Below are 26,088 nucleotides of genomic sequence, written 5' to 3'. Positions count from 1 at the left end.
ACTGGTGAAAAGATTATTTGAACTGATCATTATTATTCTAAACATTTACTGGTGTTGTATTTAAACTGATCATTATTTTTATAAACATATACTGGCCACCATTTGAACTAATTATTTTTCTAAACATTTACTGGTAAACAGATGCATTTGAACTAATTATTTTTATAAATATTTACTGGTGAAAAGATGTATTTGAACTGATCATTATTATTCTAAACATTTACTTGTGAAAAGATTTATTTGAACTGATCATTATTTTTCTAAACATTTACTGATGAAAAGAGGTATTTGAACTGATCATTATTTTTATAAACGTTTACTGGTCAACAGATGGATTTGAACTGATCATTATGTTTATAAACATTTACTGGTGAAACGATGCATTTGAACTGATCATTTTTATAAACATTTACTGGTTAACAGATGTATTTTAACTGATCATTATTTTTCTAAACATTAACTGATGAAAAGAGATATTTGAACTGATCATTATTTTTCTAAACATTTACTGACGAAAAGATGTATTTGAACTGATCATTATTTTTCTAAACATTTACTGGTGAAAAGACGTATTTGAACTGATCATTATTTTTCTAAACATTTACTGATGAAAAGAGGTATTTGAACTGATCATTATTTTTATAAACATTTACTGGTGCTAAGATGCATTCTTGTGAAATATGTGAATATACTTGTTCTGATGAATCAGATTTCATAACGCATATGGAAACTCACAGTGCAGAAAATTCATATTCTTGTGAAATATGTGAATATACTTGTTCAAATAAAACAAATTTAGTAATACATATAATAACTCACGGTGCAGAAGGTGCATATTCTCGTGAAATATGTGAATATATTTCTTCTGATGAGTCAAATTCAATAACATATATGGAAACTCACAGTGCAGAAAATTCATATTCTCGTGAAATATGTGAATATATTTCTTCTGATGAGTCAAATTCAATAACATATATGGAAACTCACAGTGCAGAAAATTCATATTCTTGTGAAAAATGTGAATATACTTGTTCTGATGAAATAAATTCAATAACACATATGAAAACTCACACAGAGAAAAAGGCATATTTATGTGAAGTGTGTGATTATTCTAGTTCTAGAAAATCATATTTAAAGTCACATATGAGAACTCACACTAGGGAGAAACCATATTCTTGTGAAGTGTGTGGATATTCTTTTTCTAGGAAACCAGATTTAGTGATGCATAAGAAAATTCACACTGGCGAAAAACCATATACTTGTAATATGTGTGAATATTCTTGTTTACGGAAATCACAATTAGTGAAACATATTAGAACTCATACTAAAGAAAAGCCATATTCTTGTAGAATGTGTTTATATTCTTGTTCTGCGAAATCAAGTTTAGTGAAACATATTAGAACTCATACTGGGAAAAAACCATATTCTTGTAGAATGTGTGCATATTCTTGTTCTGCGAAATCAAGTTTAGTGACACATATGAGAAGTCACACTGGGGAAAAGCCATATTCTTGTGATATTTGTGAATATTCTTGTTATTTCAAATCAAATTTACGTACCCATATGAGAATTCACAGTGGTGAAAAACCATATGCTTGTAAAATATGTGAATATTCTGCTATTCAAAAAACAAATTTACTGAAACATATGAGAACTCACACTGAGAACTTGAATGCCTACTAGACACTATCCTCGAGTGTCTAAGGTCTCTCTGTACAGGGGTTTGTCAGAACAGCCTGGTATGAGGATACATTTCCATAGAAGTAAACCCTGACCAAATATTCAAAATCACATAGTATTCTCTGCCCAAATAAGATCTCCTCACTATGGCTAACCCACATTAGCGTTTACGAGGAATGGTGCACTTTCTCCAAGTGATGTTACCTCAAGTAACAGCACGAAGCTGGGTACTCCACCAGACTAGATAAATTCTTGTCCTGGAATCCAGTAAGACCAAGAGACCAAAATGAAAGATATACTACAATGTATAAAAAATATTAATTGGGGAGAGGAAAATTATGTTCTCAATTCCTTTACTAACTCAGTGTTTTAGAGATAAAGAACTTACATGGAACATTCGAATATTTATGACTCTTTGTGAACATTAATGGAACATCAGCATTCATTTTGAAGGAGGAAATAATGTATGGAATAATGCAACTCATGAGACACAGACAAACTATACTTCATTCCCACAAGCAAAACGTGCATTTAACTTGCAATAATAATAATAATAATAATAGTAATGATAATGATAATAATAATAATGATAATAATAATAATGATAATAATAATAATGATAATAATAATAATAATAATAATGATAATAATAATAATAATAACAATAATAATAATAATAATGATAATAATAACAATAATAATAATAATAATAATAATGATAATAATAATAATAATAATGATAATAATAATGATAATAATAATAATGATAATAATAATGATAATAATAATAATAATGATAATAATGATAATAATAATAATGATAATAATAATGATAATAATGATAATAATAATGATAATAATGATAATAATAATAATAATGATAATAATAATAATAATGATAATAATAATAATAATGATAATAATAATAATGATAATAATAATAATAATGATAATAATAATAATAATAATAATGATAACAATAATAATAATAACAATAATGATAATAATAATAACAATGATAATAACAATAATAATAATGATAATAATACTAATAATAATAACAATAATAATAATAAAAATAATAACAATAATAATAATAATGCGCAACATGGTTGTTATGAGTATATAAACACAACAGGTATAACAGCACAAACCAGAAACAGGTACTACACTTTCATTTTAATTTACTGTCGAAACAGCCTTTTTTTAGACAATTTAATGGCAAAAATAAGGATGAAACATATAAAAAAGAAAACAATTTATTGATAAAGAATAAAAGCTAATAAAAAAAGTAGAAACAAGTAGTTTTTACGAGTTTACAATACTGCAAAGATTTAACACGTTTTATATGGAAAAAAAACCTAATTAATGGAGGGGGCACTCTCATATAAAAATCACCGAGAAAGACACGTTGACATTACTTATTTCAATGGAGGAGTAATGCATGGGAGAATGCACCTCATGACAAGTAACGACTGTATTTATCTCGCCAGAATAATGATAACCCGGATCATGGCACACACAAGATCTCAAAACAGGAACAGATACTACACATTAGTTATTATTCTCTGGGTTCTGCTTATACGCCTAACAGGATTACGCTTGAAACCATAAGGTCACGTAAGTTTACTCAAATCAAGTTAGATAATTTGCAACTTTCATAATGTATTTTTGTCACTTAACTGAACTCACCGCTTTCTCCAATTCTTTTTTTTTTTCTTTCTGAATTGTAATAGTAGGGTAAAGTGGGGAATGTATCCTTCCACCTCCTGCTGTGCTCAACAAAAAATGCTGTTCTTGCTTCGGCCTTTGTACACCAGATAGCCTAGTAACGTGTGTGGAATCGTTAAAATGGAGATTTGACTTTTCTGCCAGTGCAAACTTCTGCTCTGATGCTACCTTCTTTGGTGTTCGGTATTTTAAAGCCCATCATCTGCCTGGCAACCATATCGTTTAAATAATCCATAATTAATAAAATTTGTCTTGGCCACACTCTCGATAAGACATTAGTTACTGATTCATGGAGTGGAATTTCTGTCGATTGACTTCTTCCAATTTGCATACCTCTTTGTATCAAGCTCAGGTGTCCATAAATAACATTGGGGCGACTGCAAACACATATTTCCTTACTTCGAAGTATTCTTTCTGACGCTCAACAAGTTGCTTCCATAAAAACACCCTTTCTTGTTCCAGGTTATTTTGGTGGTGAATATTTCCAATATGACCAATGTCATTTGCACAATTGTTAAATTGTTTAAAGTTCGTAGTGGATTGTAATGGTAGTGTGCATTAAGAAAAGTTATTCTTCCAGCTCCTAACAAAATGCAAATGTCTGCAATATATATATATTTATATGTAATCACCTTTTTCTTCACCATATTCCTTCTACTTCACTTTTTTTGTGATCAAGTAAGATCTTTGACTTACTTGTTGTTTTATCAAATACTTTTGCATGCAAAATCCGATCCCGTATTTTGGCTAATTCCTACCCTCTGATGAGAAGAAAAGTATTTCTTCGAAACTCCAGTGATTAAGGACTATCCACTTATCTAGTTTTTTCCTTTTCAGATTAAATATTCGCCACTAATTATTTCCTGTTAGTCTCATGTTGTCATTGACAGACACCTCATAACAATACAATTACTGTTCTCATCTTAACATGATAGGAAAACAATTTATTAAACGTCGATTGAAACTGTGTAGTGATGCCAGCCTCTTCAACCAAAAATTACGTAGGGAGTTTATGCAGAGATTGTGTCATATTGGAAAACAGTTCAATGTTAACAAACGTTATTCCTGGCTCTGGCTTTTTTACCTTGTTTTCATTATATAAAAATATTCAATATATACTTATTTTTTGTTTATTTTGTATTTTCAACCTTGTTTTCATTACATAAGGATATTCAATATATACTTATTTTTTGTTTATTTATTTTTGTTTTCAACTTTGTTTTTCTCACATAAAGATATTCAATATATACTTTGTTTTTATTTATTTTTATTTTCAACCTTTGTTTTTATCACATAAAGATATTCAATATATCTTTGTTTTTATTTATTTTTATTTTCAACGTTTGTTTTCATCACATAATGATATTCAATATATACTTTGGTTTTATTTATTTTTATTTTCAACCTTTGTTTTCCTCACAAAAAGATAGTAAATATATACTTTGGTTTTGGTTTATTTATTTTCAACCTTTGTTTTCCTCACATGAAGATATTAAATATATACTTTGTTTTTGGTTTATTTTTATTTTAAACCTTTGTTTTTATCACATAAAGATATTCAATATATACTTTGTTTTTATTTATTTTTATTTTAAACCTTTGTTTTTATCACATAAAAATATTCAATATATACTTTGTTTTTATTTATATTTTTTTTCAACCTTGTTTTTATCACATAAAGATATTCAATATATACTTTGTTTTTATTTATTTTATTTTCAACCTTGTTTTTATCACATAAAGATATTCAATATATACTTTGTTTTTATTTATTTTATTTTCAACCTTTGTTTTTATCACATAAAGATATTCAATATATACTTTGTTTTTTGTTTATTTATTTTCAACTTTGTTTTCCTCACATAAAGATAGTAAATATATACTTAGTTTTTATTTATTTTTATTTTCAACCTTTGTTTTAATCACATAAAGATATTCAATATATACTTTGTTTTTGGTTTATTTATTTTCAACCTTGTTTTTATCACATAAAGATATTCAATATATATTTAGTTTGTATTTATTTTTATTTTCAACCTTTTTTTAATCTCATAAAGATATTCAATATATACTTTTTTCAACCTTGTGTGTTTGTGTGTGTGTATGTCTACAAAATGATTTTTTTCCGCAGGGTCCTTAAAACTTTTTATATCACGTCGAAATCATAATATCTACAAGTTAATAACGGGGGCCGTCTGTCTATTTATTTTTCCCAACTTTGAAAATCTAAATATTTGGATCGTCGCGTGAGGATTCGGCTTTTTCGTATAATAAAAGCTAAACTAACTTTGAGCTGGTGTCATTGTTCCGGTCGCAATCGCTGGGACCGTCCAAATGCAATCAGCTTTGATCAATGTGGAGTTTCTCCTTATATCAAACAATTGCTATTCAATTTGGACAATCCCCTTTAAATGGGGAGCTGGTTTCCCCCATCATCTTGGGGAAGCCAAAACTGCTCCGCATTGAAACAAAGTAAACAAACACCAAAAAGCTGTCCTGCAGTAAATAAAAAACGGCCACGTCATCATAATGCTACCGCGATGATCTCATTAAGTGGCCACCTGTCAATCAAACCTCTTTGACTCACTTTTAACCCTTAACTTAACACGCTTATCCAATCCTTTCCCCTCGTGGCCGATATAATTACGTGGCTGGCTTTTCCCCCTTTCGTTTCAATTTCGCGTCAAGGCTTCGGGGTTCAACCCTACCTTCCTACTAAAACTTTTTTTCTCTTTTGCAACGTTTTTTTAAACACACACACACCTCCAAACACCTGGGCAACGCTGGGTAACCCCCGCTAGTAATGTATAAATATGAAAATGCATAAATCTAGATTTGCTTTATTATGAAAATCGATTATAAGCGTTGTAACCTATACCAAGTAAAATATTCTTACTGGAACATTAGAATAAAACTTAAATGAATTCGATATAACACAACTTACTTTGGAATGCCCATAGCCCAGGTCGGAATGCTTATCACGCTGTGATAATGGTAGAAATCACTTTAAACTCTCAACACAAAGCTGAAGAGACATTACTCAAAACGGCAAAGTAGAAAGTTGATTGGAAAGCCATCGGGTAAAAATCTGTTCTCTTCTTGCAGATGAATGTTCCCACACGTAAGTTCTATAGCAAACTCTACATCTCCAATGAAATACTTTAACTTGGGCAGCTGCCATTGCTTAGGTAGCATGCATGCCACAGATTTAAAGCGGCAATTGAAGCACACAGAAGTTCTATAGCAAACCCCTCTCTTCACTTCTACTTGCGTAGCTGCCATTGCTTAAGCGCCATGCATGCCACAGATTTATCTGACACAAGTTCAGGACACACAGACAAAAGTTTATAGAAATATTTGCAAAAAAGAAATAGCGACAGAGAAATCATTAGAAAAGGCATTGAAGGATAGAAATAAGGAAGTCGAGATTTTCAGATAAGGCAGGGAAGGTAGGGTGGTAGCCCTAGATATGTCTAAGTCTTTTGACAGAGTATGGCACAAGGCTCTCCTCAGGAAAATCTGATCATATGGAATCATTGGGCGAATACTTAACATAATTAAATCCTTTTTACACGAGAGAGGTGTTGCAATATGTTGGGTTTATAATGGGGGTATGATCCCACACAGTCGGACGATTCAATTTATAAAGGATGCTGCTAAGAACTGACGAATCAAATAAATTCACGTTCTGCTACCAACTAATCAGAAACAAGAATTGCTTCATAAATATTAAACCTTTTTGGAGCAATTTCACATGTTTTTATCCCGGGTTTCGACACTGTAAGAATATTTTGTTCTGTGGAACTGTCTACTACAAACAAGTCACCTCCCAGGACTTGTGTGTAACAGCGAACCATCTGAAACTGTCATGAAACTCAAAATGGCTTACACTTCTGGAGTTTATGGGCCCAACGTGCATCTTTATTTCGATGTATCCGAATCAAAATTCGAATTGTGGCAAGTGAAATTTCTGGGATATCTACGAATCCAAAAGCTACACAAAGTACTAAAAACACAACCTGAGAACGGAAACGACCCCGACTTCATTGAAAAGAACGCAACTATATTTGTGGAATTAATACAGTGTTTAGATGACCGAAGTCTATCACTGGTAATGAGAGAAGCCCTGGACGACGGCTGCAAAGCATTAAACATATTGAGAGAGCATTATTTATCGAAAGGAAAACCCAACATTATTTCTTTATACATTACTCAAAACGGCAAAGAAGAAAGGGTAAAAATCTGTTCTCTTCTTGCAGATCAATGTTCCCACACGTAAGTTCTATAGCAAACTCTACATCTCCAATGAAATACTTTAGCTTGGGCAGCTGCCATTGCTTAGGCAGCATGCATGCCACAGATTTAAAGCGGCAATTGAAGCACACAGAAGTTCTATAGCAAACCCCTCTCTTTACTTCTACTTGCGTAGCTGCCATTGCTTAAGCGCCATGCATGCCACAGATTTATCTGACACAAGTCCAGGACACACAGACAGAAGTTTATAGAAATATTTGCAAAAAAGAAATAGCGACAGCTAAGAGAAATCATCAGAAAAGGCATTGAAGGATAGAAATAAGGAAGTCGAGATTTCTGAAAAAATATTAAGCAACATCCAACAATCAAAAGCATTTGCACCTGATCTCATTTCGGCTTTACTTCTCAAGAAATGATCCGCTGAGATTGCTTTAGTTCTCTTCAAACTCTTTAACAAATTCCTTAACAAATTTTGCTTTTTCTGACTGCAGGAAACCTGCTTCTGTGGTACCAGTTCACAAGAAGTCTGACGAAAGAACTGGCCCAATAAATTATTGCCATATTCATCCCCTCCCTCTTTTCGCCAAAATATGAGTCCACAATTGATCAATCCCTTGCCCACCAGAGTGAGACGAACAATATGGATTTAGGCAAGCCTATTTTACTGCTGATATCTTAACTGTAATCTCTGAACGTATTTACCATGCACTAGATAAGGCAGGGAAGGTAGGGTGGAAGCCTAGATATATCTAAGTCTTTTGACAAAGTATGGCACAAGGCTCTCCTCAGGAAAATCTGATCATATGGAATCATTGGACGAATACTTAACATAATTAAATCCTTTTTACATAAGAGAGGAATCGAGGTCGTCCGAACAATATGATGTAAATGGGGCTGTACCTCAAGGGTCGATCTTTATTATTCGTGGTAATCATAAAGGACATCCATGATAAAATTGTTTTTGGAATGCGTATATAACACCACGCTCTATAATGGCACGTAGGGAAAATGTACGAACACATATCTACGTCAATGTCGAAAATCCTAGAGGAAGACCTCCAGACTGTAGTGGGGACAAAAATGGATAGTAACATTCAATGCTTGCAAGACTAAGCTTCTTTTCTTTTATGATTACAAGAAGCCTTTTCACCCATTAATAGTTGTGACTGATGAGACATTGCCTGAAAGTAATTTTTCGAACTCTTCGGCTTAACGTTCAAAGGGAACCTGAGCTCGAACAGATACATGAAGGGTATTGCCGCAGCTGCTCCAAGGAAGCTAGGCTCTCTTTACCATGCTATAAATATACTTAAACCTAAATGTATCCTGTAAATCTACACGGTCACAATTCGTCCATGTATGGAGTATTTGGGATGGTGCATCTACTACTAGTTTCTTACTCCTAGAAGGGCTCAAAGGAGAGCCGCCAACCTAATAGGTTCCTACGTTTCAGCTAGATTCAGCCTCTATCCCACCGAGGAAATGCTGCATCCCTCTGCCCGTTTAAGAAGTATCTTAATGGTATATGCTTTGACGAACTGCACGCCCTTGTACCCTCGACGTAAATACCTCCGTCAAACAGCAAAATCCCACCCTTTCACAGTAGAGCTCCCCATATATCAGAAATACTTCTACTCTAATGCATGCCACCCTTACTGTACTGACATACAGACGTACAAATGTTATGTTAACAAACATATTGCTGCTCAACTCCCTACACAGTATCCCTGCAATTATGTCCCAGATAGTAGCCCCCTACATCAAATGGTCCTGGATATGACCTTAAACTATATCCGATATTGAGGCTCCAGTTTGCAGGCTTTGGGGAGTGTGGAGCTACCCCTTAATTGGCATTGCTCCCAGGTCCACTCTGACCCGGAGTGGTAGTACCTGTTAGGGTCCCAACTTTGGGTTAAATAGAAACTTACTTGAAAAAATATATATTTTATTTAAAAAAATTTCTGAATCACTGGATGCGGGAGTAAATAACCTGAAAACGGTTGATATGCCGTAAAACAAAAACAACCAACCAACGTACATCAAAGTGGAACTGAGACCTACATCAAAATTGCTTTGTTTGGGGTAAAAACGCAATAAAAAAGGAAACTGGTTTGTAGTTAAAAGTGTTTCTGTGTAGAAACATTGATGAAAAGTGTTCAGTGGATACGTGTTGAAGTTCGTAGTTGGAGCGTGCGTCCATGTATGGATGAGGTAAAAAATTGTGTATCACATGTGGAGATAGCCATCTTGGATGGTTTATCATGTTCCAATGATAATGTCAGCAGGAACTATGAAGAAACGGAGAGTGTGTTGCCGGTTTAACCTTTTTTGTCGTCATATGATTGGGAGCTGGCTTCTGATTTCATTTCACGCGATTAGTGTTATTTATTAATGTGCATGAGTATATTGTTGGTGTTTTTAACTGACACACACACATACATACACGCACACACATATATATATATATACATATATATTATATATATATATATATATATATTATATATATATATGTGTGTGTGTGTGTGTGTGTGTGTGAAATGCGTGGGTTTAAAACATCACCAATCTACATATGCCCACGAAAAACACAAATAATTACATGAAAAATACATACATTTTTCATTCTTTTTTTTTTTTTTTACTCTTGCTTTTTTCATTGTGAACATTTGTCTACACTTATCAATTTGGCTTTTTTTTGGGGGGGGGGAAGTTTCGCTTCAAATATTTATTATAGTCTGGCAACCCAATTAGGGTCAGCTATTTGACACATTTACCCTTTTTTATATTCTTACCTTGTGCTGGACAAGTTGAGTGTTGAAAATTATAATATTGGCAAACTGTCCGACATCTTTTTTGTCTACCGCGTGTGCGGGTATTTGAGGGTTCATGGCAGCTATTTTGCTGTCGACATCTACAGCAGTTTTCTTTACTGCAGCTGTTGATATTTTATGGTATTTTTGGGTGTGCGTCAGTTATCATCGCTACTGTAGGTGTGTCAGAAACCGACATAAAAAATGCGTGCAAAAAATTGAATAATTCGACCTCCTATCTTCCAAAGCTTGTAACTACTTGAAAAATGTAATTCAAACCCTTGTTTTTCAATTAAGGGAGCAAAGACCAAATTTAAAAAAAATAACAGGCTTAATAGCAAATTATGCAATATTTGTGTTTTTAAATCGGTTTTCTTTAAAAAAATATTTAAAGAAAATCAACTTATTTTAACTTGCTCTGATAAATATATGCATATATAAATTCCAAAAAATCACTTACCTATAAAAAATACTATTCACTGGATACTTACATTCTTCATTGTTAAGAATTTATCCATATTTATATTTTAAATTCCATTATTTTTAAATAAAATAATTTTTTTTAAAACAACTATTTGAAAACCCCAATATTACGTAACCATTGTTACGCTGTAAGCGAAACGCCGGAAGTGATATTTGTTCTTTTTTTGGAAATACGGATGGACAGAATGACATAAAAACTGCACGTCCGTGTTAGTCGTCTAGCCCTGTGCGCGAAGAAATATGTGTCACCATAGGTAAAAACTAGTCACATTTTACTTATGTGTTTTTGCCTTAAATAAAAAACGAGTCGAGGATTTTATTTTCTTTTCTCAAAGAAATACATGAGTTTTTGATTATATTTTATTTCTCCTTTATGGAGTGAATATTTTTTTTAATATCTACAAAATAAAATTGAATTAAATACAATTAATTGTCGTAATTAAACAAAACTTCTTCTGAGGTATAAGAATATTAAAAGGTTTCACTTAAGAAAAAATTCAACGTTGTTTAAAAAAGGTTTTAAACTTTGTAATTTATAGGTAATTTTGCAAATAATTGTTTTTTTGTTTTGTTTTTTAATTAGCTTACTTTAGTTATTGATCTTTTATCTTAAATTTGTGATATATAAATTTGAGGTGAGAAAATTAATTATTTTCATTTTAATAGACATTTCAAAATGGGGGGTGAATTAAAAAGAAACGCTTGTCTAGAAGATTGTATTCATTTTATTGGAAAGAGCATAAAATTTCACATTTAACCTGAAAATATTGTAAAAATTGAACCAATAGAAACATTTTGATAGATTTTTAATTGAAAAAAGATTAACTCGTAAAATTCAATTGTCATTACATTAACAAAATGGCTGCATAAAGGCGCGAAGGCATTTTGTAAACACTGTTTTTGAGAAAATAAAAAATAATATTTCTATTATTTTTCAAACGACGTTAAGAGTTTATTGTGGAAGTATATTTTATAAAGAAAATAAACACCCCACTTTATAAAGAGAAATTACGAGATTTTTTTATAGATTATTCGCAGTTTTTTTGTTAGGGGTGTCAAAAATTCCCCTCAAATTCTGACACACCTATCGCTACTGTTAAGCGTGTTTAGTTCTTTTTGTTTCATGTCTACGATACGTCGCCCTGTCCTGAACTTAGGTTCAGTGTTAAGTTTTTCCTGTAAGCCTTTATTGTAACTTCAGAAGATAAACATATCTCTGTTGAACGGTCAGTATTTTAAACATCGGACGTGGTAGCCTAGTGCTGTACGTGTTTAGACTGACGTCCGGGCTTTGCAGTTGAAATTCGACATTTTGGGATGAAGTGTTTTGTTTGGGTTTTTTTCTGGGTAAATGATAGGTAAACGACTTTAAAAAAAAATTGGATTCGTTTGCTATAAGCAATTTATTTTCTGTAATAGTTGTCGCGCCTATTGCTTTCTGTAAATTGTAAAAAATGTCTACAACTTTAGTGCATAATGAAGAACAGTAGCTTTCCTTTTTATTGTTGCTAATGTCTGAAGCAATTAATAGATTTTCGAGTTTGTCCATTTGTCCAACGAATATGGTCATTTTCTTGTCAGCTTGCGCACTGAACGATGAGAAAATTTAGAAAACCACAGCTGTAGCAGTGTCAAAAACCGATCTTAAGAATGCGTGAAAAAATTGAATAATTTTATATCCTATCATTACCAGCTTATACCTACTTGAAAAATGTAATTCAAGCCCTAATTTTTGTTTCAATTAAAGGAGCAAAGACCAAATTTTTAAAAATAACAGATTTAATAGCAAATCATGCAATATTGTTTTTTTAAATCGGTTTTCTTTTAAAAAAAGATTTTAAGAAAATCAACGACATTTTACTTACTTCGATTATGTTGTAATTAAGACAAACGTATGGTAGCAAGAACGTTAACACGGAGATTGTGTATATACATATATATGCATATATTTATTCTCAAAAAACGAGATGTTAGAAAAAAAGAAAAAGAAAGGATCGTTAGTATTTACTCGAAGTTGACTGGGACGACGATAAGGTATCGGCCGTGGCGACGTTGGTGAGAAGAGAGGTGGTTGATGTTTGGCTGGTGCATCGGTGAAGTAGCAGTCGTGGCGACGGTGAAGACGACGATTAAGACGGCGTCAGAGAAGAGGAAGGTGCTGATGTTGACAGCGTTCGAGGCGAAGATGACGGCGTCGGTGACGAAGATGGCGGAGGACGCAACGAACGTGAAGCGTGATGTGTTTGAGTGGTCGGTCTGTCTAACTGCCGATTTGAACTTGCTGCCCCTTTTTTATATCGAGGCGCAATGAAAAAGTGGCTCGAGAAAGCCTGTGTTTAATTTAGGCGGGAGGCATTTTCATTGGCCAAAAAATATAAATGTTATTTTGCCAATGCCTGTGGAATTGCGCGTAAATCGGCTGAGATTTGTATTTCTGTTTTATAACAATTATAAAAAATCTATATAAATTCCAAAAAATCACTTACCTATATAAAAATACTATTAGTAAATCCCTTGTTCTGACATTATGTTTTGTTACGTTTCTATCATTCACAAGAGAACAAGACAAATCATCGTTGAGACCTAAAATGATTCGACCGACCAAGTCTCGTTTATTCACGTTTATGTTCGAGAATTTACATTTTAAACATTGAACAAAGAGGGTTACTCCTACCGATGCAAGTGATATAACAGCAGCGCCCCAACTAATCTTAGGCCACTGGTCAAATAGAACGAAAGATATGAGCATTTAAATATACAATATTGCTACAAGTATAAATAATATCATTCGTTGCAATAAAAGGGACATAACTCCCAGAAGAGTTACCTTCCCCTTTCTCGTATCTGCGGCGACCAATGTTTGCAATTAAAGGGACATAACTCCCAGAAGAGTTACCTCCCCTGAAACAACATATAAGGTAAATAAAAGAGCGTTTGAGTAAGTTACACGGCGAGCAGGAGTTTGTTAAGTATCGATTTATGTACTTTTCTATTCTCTTGCATATTCACACCCGGGAGCACGGAAATTTTACAAAATTACGCTATTTCTCTATCAAAGGGGGCATAATGCATGGGAGAGCACAACCCGTGACAAATAAAGTCTCTCTTGAAATGATGATAACGCGAAACATGATTGAAATGAGCAAACATGTTAGAAACAGGTACTACTCATTCATCGTTATTCGTTAAATGCTGATTTTATGTAAAACACGCAGGCTAATAATTAGCAGGTTTAAGTAAATCCTCCCTTGAAATCGCTACAATGATGATAACGCGAAACATGATTGAAATGAGCAAATAAATTAGAAAAAGGCACTACACTTAGCACGTTACTGTAATGCTGATTTTGTGTAAAACACGCAGGCTAATTAGCAGGTTTAACTTTGAAATCATGAATGAAGATGTTCATCGTAATTTAACCGAATCGAGTTTGATAACAATAAGTTGCAAGTCCCATTACGTAATCATGACGTCATTGCTTAATTTCTTGGTCCAAATCTATTTTTGTCATTTGACTGACTTTGCCCATTTTTTTTAAATTCCTTTCTCTTATTTGAGTTGTTTATGTTAAATAATCAGGTTTTGTTTTTTTTTTGAATATGAGGATTATTTTGATTAATTGGACTACTGTTAACATTTTGGATGTTAACTGTACTTCGACTTATTCAAATAATAAATAAACTTGATTTGTAAAGCTTCGTATATTTTATTTTTTTAATGAATTGAATACGAAATATAAAAATTGACAATAGAAATACCCCAAAAGGTTTAAGAATTGACAAAAATAATCTAAACTTAGTATGAAAACGGAACGGACATTTTACACAAGGAACGAAATAATGATTTCACCGTGTTACGATGAACATAAGTTCTTTGTTCTTGAGCAGTTGATTTTCTTTTCAAATAATTGCACGTTTAAATCGTGATTTTAAATTTGATTATTTTCTATTATTTTATCTAATATTTTATTTCTTAACGAATTGGGTGGACACACAACACAAAAGTTGTATCAATTTACTAAAGAAATCCTAACAAACAAAACAAACTTTCTGTTTTGAACACAAAAGAAAAAGCGACACTTTTCTCGTATTTTAATCCCTGAATGAAAGGTAAGTTTCTTTTTTTCTAAAAACTTTTTAAGATATAATTTAACAACTTAAAAATTATGTTAAATATTAAAATACGTTTTTTTTATTGCAATCAAATATGAAAGGTAATTTATTTCTTACGCTTTTAAAAAATCTCTTTGAATAACTTTTAAAATTATCTGAAAAGAAAAGCAGTTTATTTTGCACTTAAGGAATATTCATTCTTTAAAAAATCTTAAACATTAAAAACATTTATTTTTATTGCAATCCAATAGAAATATTGATTCCGCCATGCTTTATAAGAAACTTGAATAAAAAATCTATGAATATCCGATTTTAAAAAAATCTTCCTTAAAATATATTGTTCAATCTGACACTAAGATGGTTTTTTTTTTTTTATCAAAAATGTGGTTATATCAGTAAAACTTAGGTGATTTCTGAGAAAAGGATAATGTTTATCATAAACAAAATCAGTTAATTCGAAGTTGCTTGAATCGGTAAACAACTGATCACAAAAAAAAAAAAATGATTTTTCAGTATTTGTTTTTTTTTTGTAATATTAAACTGTTTTTTGGGTATTTAATTGTTTTTAGTTATATATTCAAAAACAGTTTTCCGTCTACCATTTTCTGAGTTAATTGTGATATTTTTTCAATATTGTAGGTTGTGGAGAAACGAGAAACACTTCCTTTAATAAAGTTTACATAAAAATGAGCACCCATTTATTAGCTATCACAAATTAAGAGAAACTTAATAAAGAAAAAAATAATTGTTAATAGTTACTATCTTTATTAAAGCGTAATTTTAATGTTAAAAAATCTAAATCGACTTTTTGTCTGCCATTACATCTGAAAAGCTAATAAAAGTATCCAGAAAAATAAAAGAAACAAAGGGTTTGTATTACTGTACACATAGATTCGAAAAAGTTGTCAAAAAACAAATATATAACAAATAAATGTTATCAAAGGCAAGATAAATTACTTTTCTACCAAACTGGATATAATTTTCGTGTTTTTATTCAATTTAACATGTTTATTCAGCTCAAAAAGCATACAGTGTTTACCGATGTATTGGAAAATTTAAAATGGCGGCCGACTCTCTCTTTAACACGGTAAGTTCGGGAAAAGGTGTTATAAATAATAAACTAGACAAAATACTATTAAAAAACCACCGAATATATATCAAGTTATGTCACGGTAACTTATATTGAGCAAATTTCTAAAAGTATTTTGTCTAGTTTATTATTTATTACACCTTTTTCCGAACTTACCGTGTTAAAGAGAGAGTCGGCCGCCATTTTAAATTTTCCAATACATCGGTAAACACTATGTTTATCGAGGTGAATAAATATGTTACATTGAATAAAAACACCAAAAATATATCCAGTTAGGTAGAAAAGTAACCTATCTTGCCTTTGATAACATTTATTTGTTATATATTTGTTTTTTGACAACTTTTTCGAATCTATGTGTACAGTAATACAAACCCGAAACAAATAATAAATATTTAAGACTTTGTTGATTGAATTCGACATACATTGAAAAGCCATTAAAATATATCCGGAAAAATAGAAAAAAAAAAACAAAACAGAAATCATAAACATTAAAGACTTTGCTATGTAAATTTAACATAAATTAAGAATCTGTTTCTTGCCTAAATTGCAGTGAACGACATGTAATCGAGCACAGTAATGGTTATGAGCCTTGACTGTCGCACAGACGCTCGGGTTTCAATCCTAGCTTTAGGTAGTTGCCTGTCTAGCCACACTGATGAGGTGTGAAACAGTACTGTATGTGGATGACTATAATGCTCCTCATCTTGAGTTGAGCATATTGAGAAGTGATGCACGAATTTCCATTGGCGTATAAGCGATGCGCTTTTTGTAAACAAATCGAGCTTAGGTATTTCGGACGATGTCAAAACTCGATCAGCAGCCGCCGATAGCATAATGGTTAGGAGCCTTGACTGTATCACAGACGGTCGGGTTTCAATCGAAACAGTACTGCATGTGGATGACTATATATATATATATATATATATATATATATATATATATATATATATATATATATATATATATATACATTGTTTTAACAAAATCAAGACATCAAGGAATAGGTTAATAGCAATAAATACTGTATTTCATACTGAATGGTATGGAATCCATTTTCCTTGTAAGGAAAAACATGAGAAAATATTAAAATGTTAAAGTGTGTTTTTTTTTTAAATACGTCTGACGAAAGGCTGTTCTTGTGAAAATTTTCAAACGATATAAGGTTTGAATTTGTCCAAATAGTCTTGAAACAATTATAACTAACGATTAAATACCCTATTTGTTGCTATCGATCCATTCCTTGATTTGATTAAAACAATATATGAATGCTCAAATATGAAATATGAGAATTTTGTAGCTTCCAGTTTAAGTCATCTCATTTTGACTTAAAATTATTGTGATATGAACGATTACCGAATTTTCAATTATATAAACCCAGTAAAATTCGGAATGCTATAAGGCTATATATATAGTCTAACATACTTAAATCATTCGTTGACATCTATGCTGATGACACGACCATCTATGGCAACACATCAAAGGCCGTAAATGACAAAGTTCTCTCTAATTCTCTATCCTCTGATCTTGAGCGTGTGGTAGAGTGAGGGAAGAGGTGGCTGGTCACTTTTAATGCATCTAAAGCCAAGCTTCTATATTTACATAATCAACGCTCTGATCCCCATCTGGCATCAATTGAAATTGATGGTTCTCGTCTTGGGGAGGCTCCATGTTTTGACAAGCTTCTCGGTTTGACCTTTACTCCTGATCTGAAATGGAACACGTACATCAGGTCTGTTGCCAAGGAGGCTGGGAAAATGGTGGGATCCTTCTACTGTTCCAGAAGATATCTCACTACTGATGCAATTTTCTATCTATATAAAAGCCAAGTACGTCCAAGAATGAAATACTGTTGCCATATCTGGGCAGGAGCTGCTAAAAACAGCCTATCCTGCCTTGACAAAGTACAAAATAGACTTCGTGGCTTAGTGGGGGATGCCCTTTTCTCTTCCCTGCAGCCTCTCTCCCACAGAAGAGACTTTGCAAGCCTGTCTTTGTTTTATCGTTATTTCCATGGCAAGTGTTCGTCTGAGCTCCAATCTCTCGTCCACCCCTCGCCAATCTTTCATGAGAAACACCCGTCTGGCTGAAACTACTGTCAATAATTTTCCCCACTCCTTATCTGTGCCTAAATCAAAACGTAGATTCCATGAGCAGAGCTTCTTTCTCAGAAGTGCACGACTGTGGAACTCTCTGCCGCTTGCCTTATTCCCACCTGACTACAACTTGGATGTCTTCAAGTTCAACATAAACAAATTCCTGACAAACTGCCCCCTTAAGTAAGACACTCTATCAAATCTCCAATACTAATGATTACTACAATATTATCTCATTGATTACTGAACACGCAATAACCCTTATCCCTGAGTGGCCTCTGGGCCTTGATAAGTGGTGACCTCCATGTAATATATATATATATATATATATATATATATATATATATCGAAACCCAACTGTTTGTACAGTTGCTGAGTGACCATCTCCAATCCATCGCGTCCCCAGGTTTCAAATATGGAATGACCTTTCATATACAGTGAATATTTAATAAGAGTTCTACCTAGAGGGCATGTGGGAAATATCGCAATGAAAGGCACATAACTGTTTGCTGTTGTAATATATGTCAGCCATCAAAAATGTTGACTAACAATATATGATTACATATATATATATATATATATATATATATATATATATATATGTATATTTACATATATATATATATATATTACAGAGATTATATAATATATATATTTACCTATATATACATTAAGATATATATATATATATATATATATATATATATTACAGAGATTATATAATATATATATTTACCTATATATACATTAAGATATATATATATATATTACAGAGACTATATATAATAATATATACATTGAAAACTATATATATATATATATATATATATATATATATCATAATTTAGGAATTAAAAATTTGTGATTTGAAAAAGTTAAATTTCAAATATAGAAATTTTATTGTATGAAAGACAAAGAATTCAGTATAGTAGAATGTATTTCCTTAACCATGAGTTTTCAATGTTTATACATCTCGGAGGAAATATTAGCAAATATTATAAAAGGTTGGCACCTGATTCGCCATAAGTAATAAACATAGAAAATTAAATTAAATGGTTTTAAAGTTTTTAAATTAGTTTAGCTACATAGAATAAGGGAAATTGGATATTGATGCAGCAAACAAAGGATATATTAGCTTCGATATTTAGTGTGAAACTTCCTATTCGTTATTTATAAATGGAAAAAAAATAACTTGCTGGTCTGTGAAATATGAACAAGAGTCACCTTATCCATTCGGTCCGATATTGCCAAAAAATTACGTTCTTAATCGATTTATAAAATAATTATGACATTGAATCTCTCTTGATTGTGACACACATGTGCCACTCGTCAACATTTATGCTTCAACATTATATAGTTCTGAAGAAGAAAAAGATCAGTTCTATGGCCGTACGTTCTCTCCCACACATGGACAAACTCTTTCTGGTGGTGACTTAAATACAGATGCAAAATAAAAGTATTTCATCGGAATCAAATGCACAACGAAAAATTACCGAAAGTATTATTAAGAAAAACATAAAATATATTGATTTTAAGAAGAAAAAAAAATCGAACTGCATTATAAGTAATAACTACTCTTCCTCTATTTGATTGCTAGATAGAACTAAGCTGGTATATTAATTCAAATTCCTATTGAAAGATTATCAAAACATATACATAGGTTTCACTACCATGTTATTGCCAAGGATATTAATAATGCATAGATTTCACTACCATGTTATTGACAAGGATATTAACATCGGTCTGAAAAAGTATTATCACCAAACACATGATTAATTTACAGTTCTGCCCCTAACTCCAATTTAGAAAACACATCTATACTTCAACAAACTTGTAAAAACAATTAACTAGAAATAATAAAATCATTACTAATTAAAACTAAAAGCAAAATATCAATATAATAACTGTACTATTATTACTAACGTCCGAAATGATAGTAAAACTAATTTACATACGCTATTACACAAAGGAATAACAGTTAAAATAAACAGTTTAAATAAGTAAAAATAATGAATCAATATGGATTCGAAAGTACATAAGAATACGATGTAACTACATAAGCAACTTTTTTCGTGTAGGGAAGAAAATGAGTCTGAAGATGATAATGATTTTAACAAGAATGAGCAGACACAAAATATCTATCCAATAAAATATGCCTAAAACTAAAATGTTAATCATATGTAATTCTATTTAATTCAATGAAATATGCCTAAACCTAAAACGTTTCTTTATAATCATATGTAATTCTATTTAATTCAATAAAATATGCCTAAACTTAAACGCTTCTTTATAATCGTATGTAATTCTATTTAATTCAATAGAATATGCCTAAACCTTAAACGTTTCTTTATAATCATATGTAATTCTATTTAATTCAATAAAATATGCCTAAAACTAAAACGTTTCTTTATAATCATATGTAATTCTATTTAATTCAATAAAATATGCCTAAAACTAAAACGTTTCTTTATAATCATATGTAATTCTATTTAATTCAATAAAATATGCCTAAAACTAAAACGTTTCTTTATAATCATATGTAATTCTATTTAATTCAATAAAATATGCCTAAACTTAAACGCTTTTTTATAATCATATGCAATTCTATTTAATTCAATAAAATATGCCTAAAACTAAAACGTTTCTTTATAATCATATGTAATTCTATTTAATTCAATAAAATATGCCTAAAACTAAAACGTTTCTTTATAATCATATGTAATTCTATTTAATTCAATAAAATATGCCTAAAACTTAAACGTTTCTTTATAATCATATGTAATTCTATTTAATTCAATAAAATATGCCTAAAACTAAAACGTTTCTTTATAATCATATGTAATTCTATTTAATTCAATAAAATATGCCTAAAACTTAAACGTTTCTTTATAATCATATGTAATTCTATTTAATTCAATAGAATATGCCTAAAACTAAAACGTTTCTTTATAATCATATGTAATTCTATTTAATTCAATAAAATATGCCTAAAACTTAAACGTTTCTTTATAATCATATGTAATTCTATTTAATTCAATAAAATATGCCTAAAACTTAAACGTTTCTTTATAATCATATGTAATTCTATTTAATTCAATAAAATATGCCTAAAACTAAAACGTTTCTTTATAATCATATGTAATTCTATTTAATTCAATAAAATATGCCTAAAACTAAAACGTGTCTTTATAATCATATGTAATTCTATTTAATTCAATAAAATATGCCTAGAACTTAAACGTTTCTTTATAATCATATGTAATTCTATTTAATTCAATAAAATATGCCTAAAACTTAAACGTTTCTTTATAATCATATGTAATTCTATTTAATTCAATAAAATATGCCTAAAACTAAAACGTTTCTTTAGAATGATATGTAATTCTATTTAATTCAATAAAATATGCCTAAAACTAAAACGTTTCTTGATAATCATATGTAATTCTATTTAATTCAATAAAATATGCCTAAAACTAAAACGTTTCTTGATAATCATATGTAATTCTATTTAATTCAATAAAATATGCCTAAAACTAAAACGTTTCTTGATAATCATATGTAATTCTATTTAATTCAATTAAATATGCCCAAAACTAAAACGTTTCTTAATAATCATATGTAATTCTATTTAATTCAATAAAATATGCCTAAAACTAAAACGTTTCTTTATAATCATATGTAATTCTATTTAATTCAATAAAATATGCCTAAAACTAAAACGTTTCTTGAGAATCATATGTAATTCTATTTAATTCAATAAAATATGCCTAAAACTAAAACGTTTCTTTATAATCATATGTAATACTATTTAATTCAATAAAAATGCCTAAAACTAAAACGTTTCTTGAGAATCATATGTAATTCTATTTAATTCAATTAAATATGCCTAAAACTAAAACGTTTCTTTATAATCATATGTAATTCTATTTAATTCAATAAAATATGCCTAAACCTTGAACGTTTCTTTATAATCATATGTAATTCTATTTAATTCAATGAAATATGCCTAAACCTTAAACGTTTCTTTATAATCATATGTAATTCTATTTAATTCAATAAAATATGCCTAAAACTAAAACGTTTCTTGTGAATCATATGTAATTCTATTTAATTCAATAAAATATGCATAAAACTAAAACGTTTCTTTATAATCATATGTAATTCTATTTAATTCAATAAAATATGCCCAAAACTAAAACGTTTCTTGATAATCATATGTAATTCTATTTAATTCAATAAAATATGCCTAAAACTAAAACGTTTCTTGATAATCATATGTAATTCTATTTAATTCAATAAAATATTCCTAAAACTAAAACGTTTCTTGAGAATCATATGTAATCCTATTTAAGTCAATAAAATATGCCTAAAAATTAAACGTTTCTTGTAATTCTATTTAATTCAATAAAATATGCCTAAACTTAAACGCTTCTTTGTAATCATATGTAATTCTATTTAATTCAATAAAATATGCCTAAAACTAAAACGTTTCTTGATAATCATGTGTAATTCTATTTGATTCAATAAAATATGCCTAAAACTAAACGTTTCTTTATAATCATAGTAATTCTATTTAATTCAATAAAATATGCCTAAAACTAAAACGTTTCTTGATAATCATATGTAATTCTATTTAATTCAATAAAATATGCCTAAAACTAAAACGTTTCTTGATAATCATATGTAATTCTATTTAATTCAATAAAATATGCCTAAAACTAAAACGTTTCTTGATAATCATATGTAATTCTATTTAATTCAATTAAATATGCCCAAAACTAAAACGTTTCTTGATAATCATATGTAATTCTATTTAATTCAATAAAATATGCCTTAAACTAAAACGTTTCTTTATAATCATATGTAATTCTATTTGATTCAATAAAATATGCCTAAAACTAAAACGTTTCTTGATAATCATATGTAATTCTATTTAATTCAATTAAATATGCCTAAAACTAAAACGTTTCTTGATAATCATATGTAATTCTATTTAATTCAATGAAATATGCCTAAAACTAAAACGTTTCTTGATAATCATATGTAATTCTATTTAATTCAATAAAATATGCCTAAAACTAAAACGTTTCTTGTTAATTATATGTAATTCTATTTAATTCAATAAAATATTCCTAAAACTAAAACGTTTCTTGAGAATCATATGTAATTCTATTTAATTCAATTAAATATGTCTAAAACTGAAACGTTTCTTTATAATCATATGTAATTCTATTTAATTCAATAAAATATGCCTAAAACTAAAACGTTTCTTTATAATCATATGTAATTCTATTTAATTCAATAAAATATGCCTAAAACTAAAACGTTTCTTGATAATCATATGTAATTCTATTTAATTCAATAAAATATGCCCAAAACTTAAACGTTTCTTGATAATCATATGTAATCCTATTTAAGTCAATAAAATATGCCTAAAACTAAAACGTTTCTTGATAATCATATGTAATTCTATTTAATTCAATGAAATATGCCTAAAACTAAAACTTTTCTTGATAATCATATGTAATTCTATTTAATTCAATAAAATATGCCTAAAACTAAAAGGTTTCTTGATAATCATATGTAATTCTATTTGATTCAATAAAATATGCCTAAAACTAAACGTTTCTTGATAATCATAGTAATTCTATTTAATTCAATAAAATATGCCTAAAACTAAAACGTTTCTTGATAATCATATGTAATTCTATTTAATTCAATTAAATATGCCTAAAACTAAAACGTTTCTTTATAATCATATGTAATTCTATTTAATTCAATAAAATATGCCTAAAACTAAAACGTTTCTTGATAATCATATGTAATTCTATTTAATTCAATAAAATATGCCTAAAACTAAAACGTTTCTTGATAATCATATGTAATTCTATTTAATTACATTAAATATGCCTAAAACTAAAACGTTTCTTGATAATCATATGTAATTCTATTTAATTCAATAAAATATGCCTAAAACTAAAACGTTTCTTTATAATCATATGTAATTCTATTTAATTCAATAAAATATGCCTAAAACTAAAACGTTTCTTGATAATCATATGTAATTCTATTTAATTCAATAAAATATGCCTAAAACTAAAACGTTTCTTGATAATCATATGTAATTCTATTTAATTACATTAAATATGCCTAAAACTAAAACGTTTCTTGATAATCATATGTAATTCTATTTAATTCAATGAAATATGCCTAAAACTAAAATGTTTCTTTAGAATCATATGTAATTCTATTTAATTCAATAAAATATGCCTTAAACTAAAACGTTTCTTGTTAATTATATGTAATTCTATTTAATTCAATAAAATATGCCTAAAACTAAAACGTTTCTTTATAATCATATGTAATACTATTTAATTCAATAAAAATGCCTAAAACTAAAACGTTTCTTTATAATCATATGTAATTCTATTTAATTCAATAAAATATGCCTAAAACTTAAACGTTTCTTTATAATCATATGTAATTCTATTTAATTCAATAAAATATGCCAAAAACTTAAACGTTTCTTGATAATCATATGTAATTCTATTTAATTCAATGAAATATGCCTTAAACTAAAACGTTTCTTGATAATCATATGTAATTCTATTTGATTCAATAAAATATGCCTAAAACTAAAACGTTTCTTGTTAATTATATGTAATGCTATTTAATTCAATAAAATATTCCTAAAACTAAAACGTTTCTTGAGAATCATATGTAATTCTATTAAATTCAATTAAATATGCCTAAAACTAAAACGTTTCTTGATAATTATATGTAATTCTATTTAATTCAATAAAATATGCCTAAAACTAAAACGTTTCTTTATAATCATATGTAATTCTATTTAATTCAATAAAATTTGCCTAAAACTAAAACGTTTCTTTATAATCATATGTAATTCTATTTAATTCAATGAAATATGCCTAAAACTTAAACGTTTCTTTATAATCATATGTAATTCTATTTAATTCAATAAAATATGCCTAAAACTAAAACGTTTCTTTATAATCATATGTAATTCTATTTAATTCAATGAAATATGCCTAAAACTAAAACGTTTCTTGAGAATCATATGTAATTCTATTTAATTCAATAAAATATGCCTAAAACTAAAACGTTTCTTGATAATCATATGTAATTCTATTTAATTCAATGAAATATGCCTAAAACTAAAACGTTTCTTTATAACCATATGTAATTCTATTTAATTCAATAAAATATGCCTAAAACTTAAACGTTTCTTTATAATCATATGTAATTCTATTTAATTCAATAAAATATGCCTAAACCTTAAACGTTTCTTTATGATCATATGTAATTCTATTTAATCCAATAAAATATGCCTAAAACTAAAACGTTTCTTGAAAATCATATGTAATTCTATTTAATTCAATAAAATATGCCTAAAACTAAAACGTTTCTTGAGAATCATATGTAATTCTATTTAATTCAATAAAATATGCCTAAAACTAAAACATTTCTTGATAATCATATGTAATTCTATTTAATTCAATAAAATATGCCTAAAACTAAAACATTTCTTTATAATCATATGTAATTCTATGTTTAATTTTCTCTACATTATATCCTTAAGAACGTCTGTATCGACTCGTTCTTCGTCAAGAAAATATTTTTCTTATGTGTCTTATGTATATTTCGATAAGAATAATCTAGATTTCATGAGTTCAATCAATTAATATTGGAAACAAGAACAAAAACAGAACTTTAATATGTGAATGGTGATACTTAAAATATTTAATTTCATCTATTTTTTATTTACAGATGTTCCTGCCTGAACGCCTATATTAAATCTAAATAGATCATCATAA

The sequence above is a fragment of the Euprymna scolopes genome, chromosome 46 (assembly GCF_053919585.1).
Source record: "Euprymna scolopes isolate OS-2025 chromosome 46, ASM5391958v1, whole genome shotgun sequence".
Taxonomy (NCBI): domain Eukaryota; kingdom Metazoa; phylum Mollusca; class Cephalopoda; order Sepiida; family Sepiolidae; genus Euprymna; species Euprymna scolopes.
Note: the sequence above shows the minus strand (reverse complement) of the source record.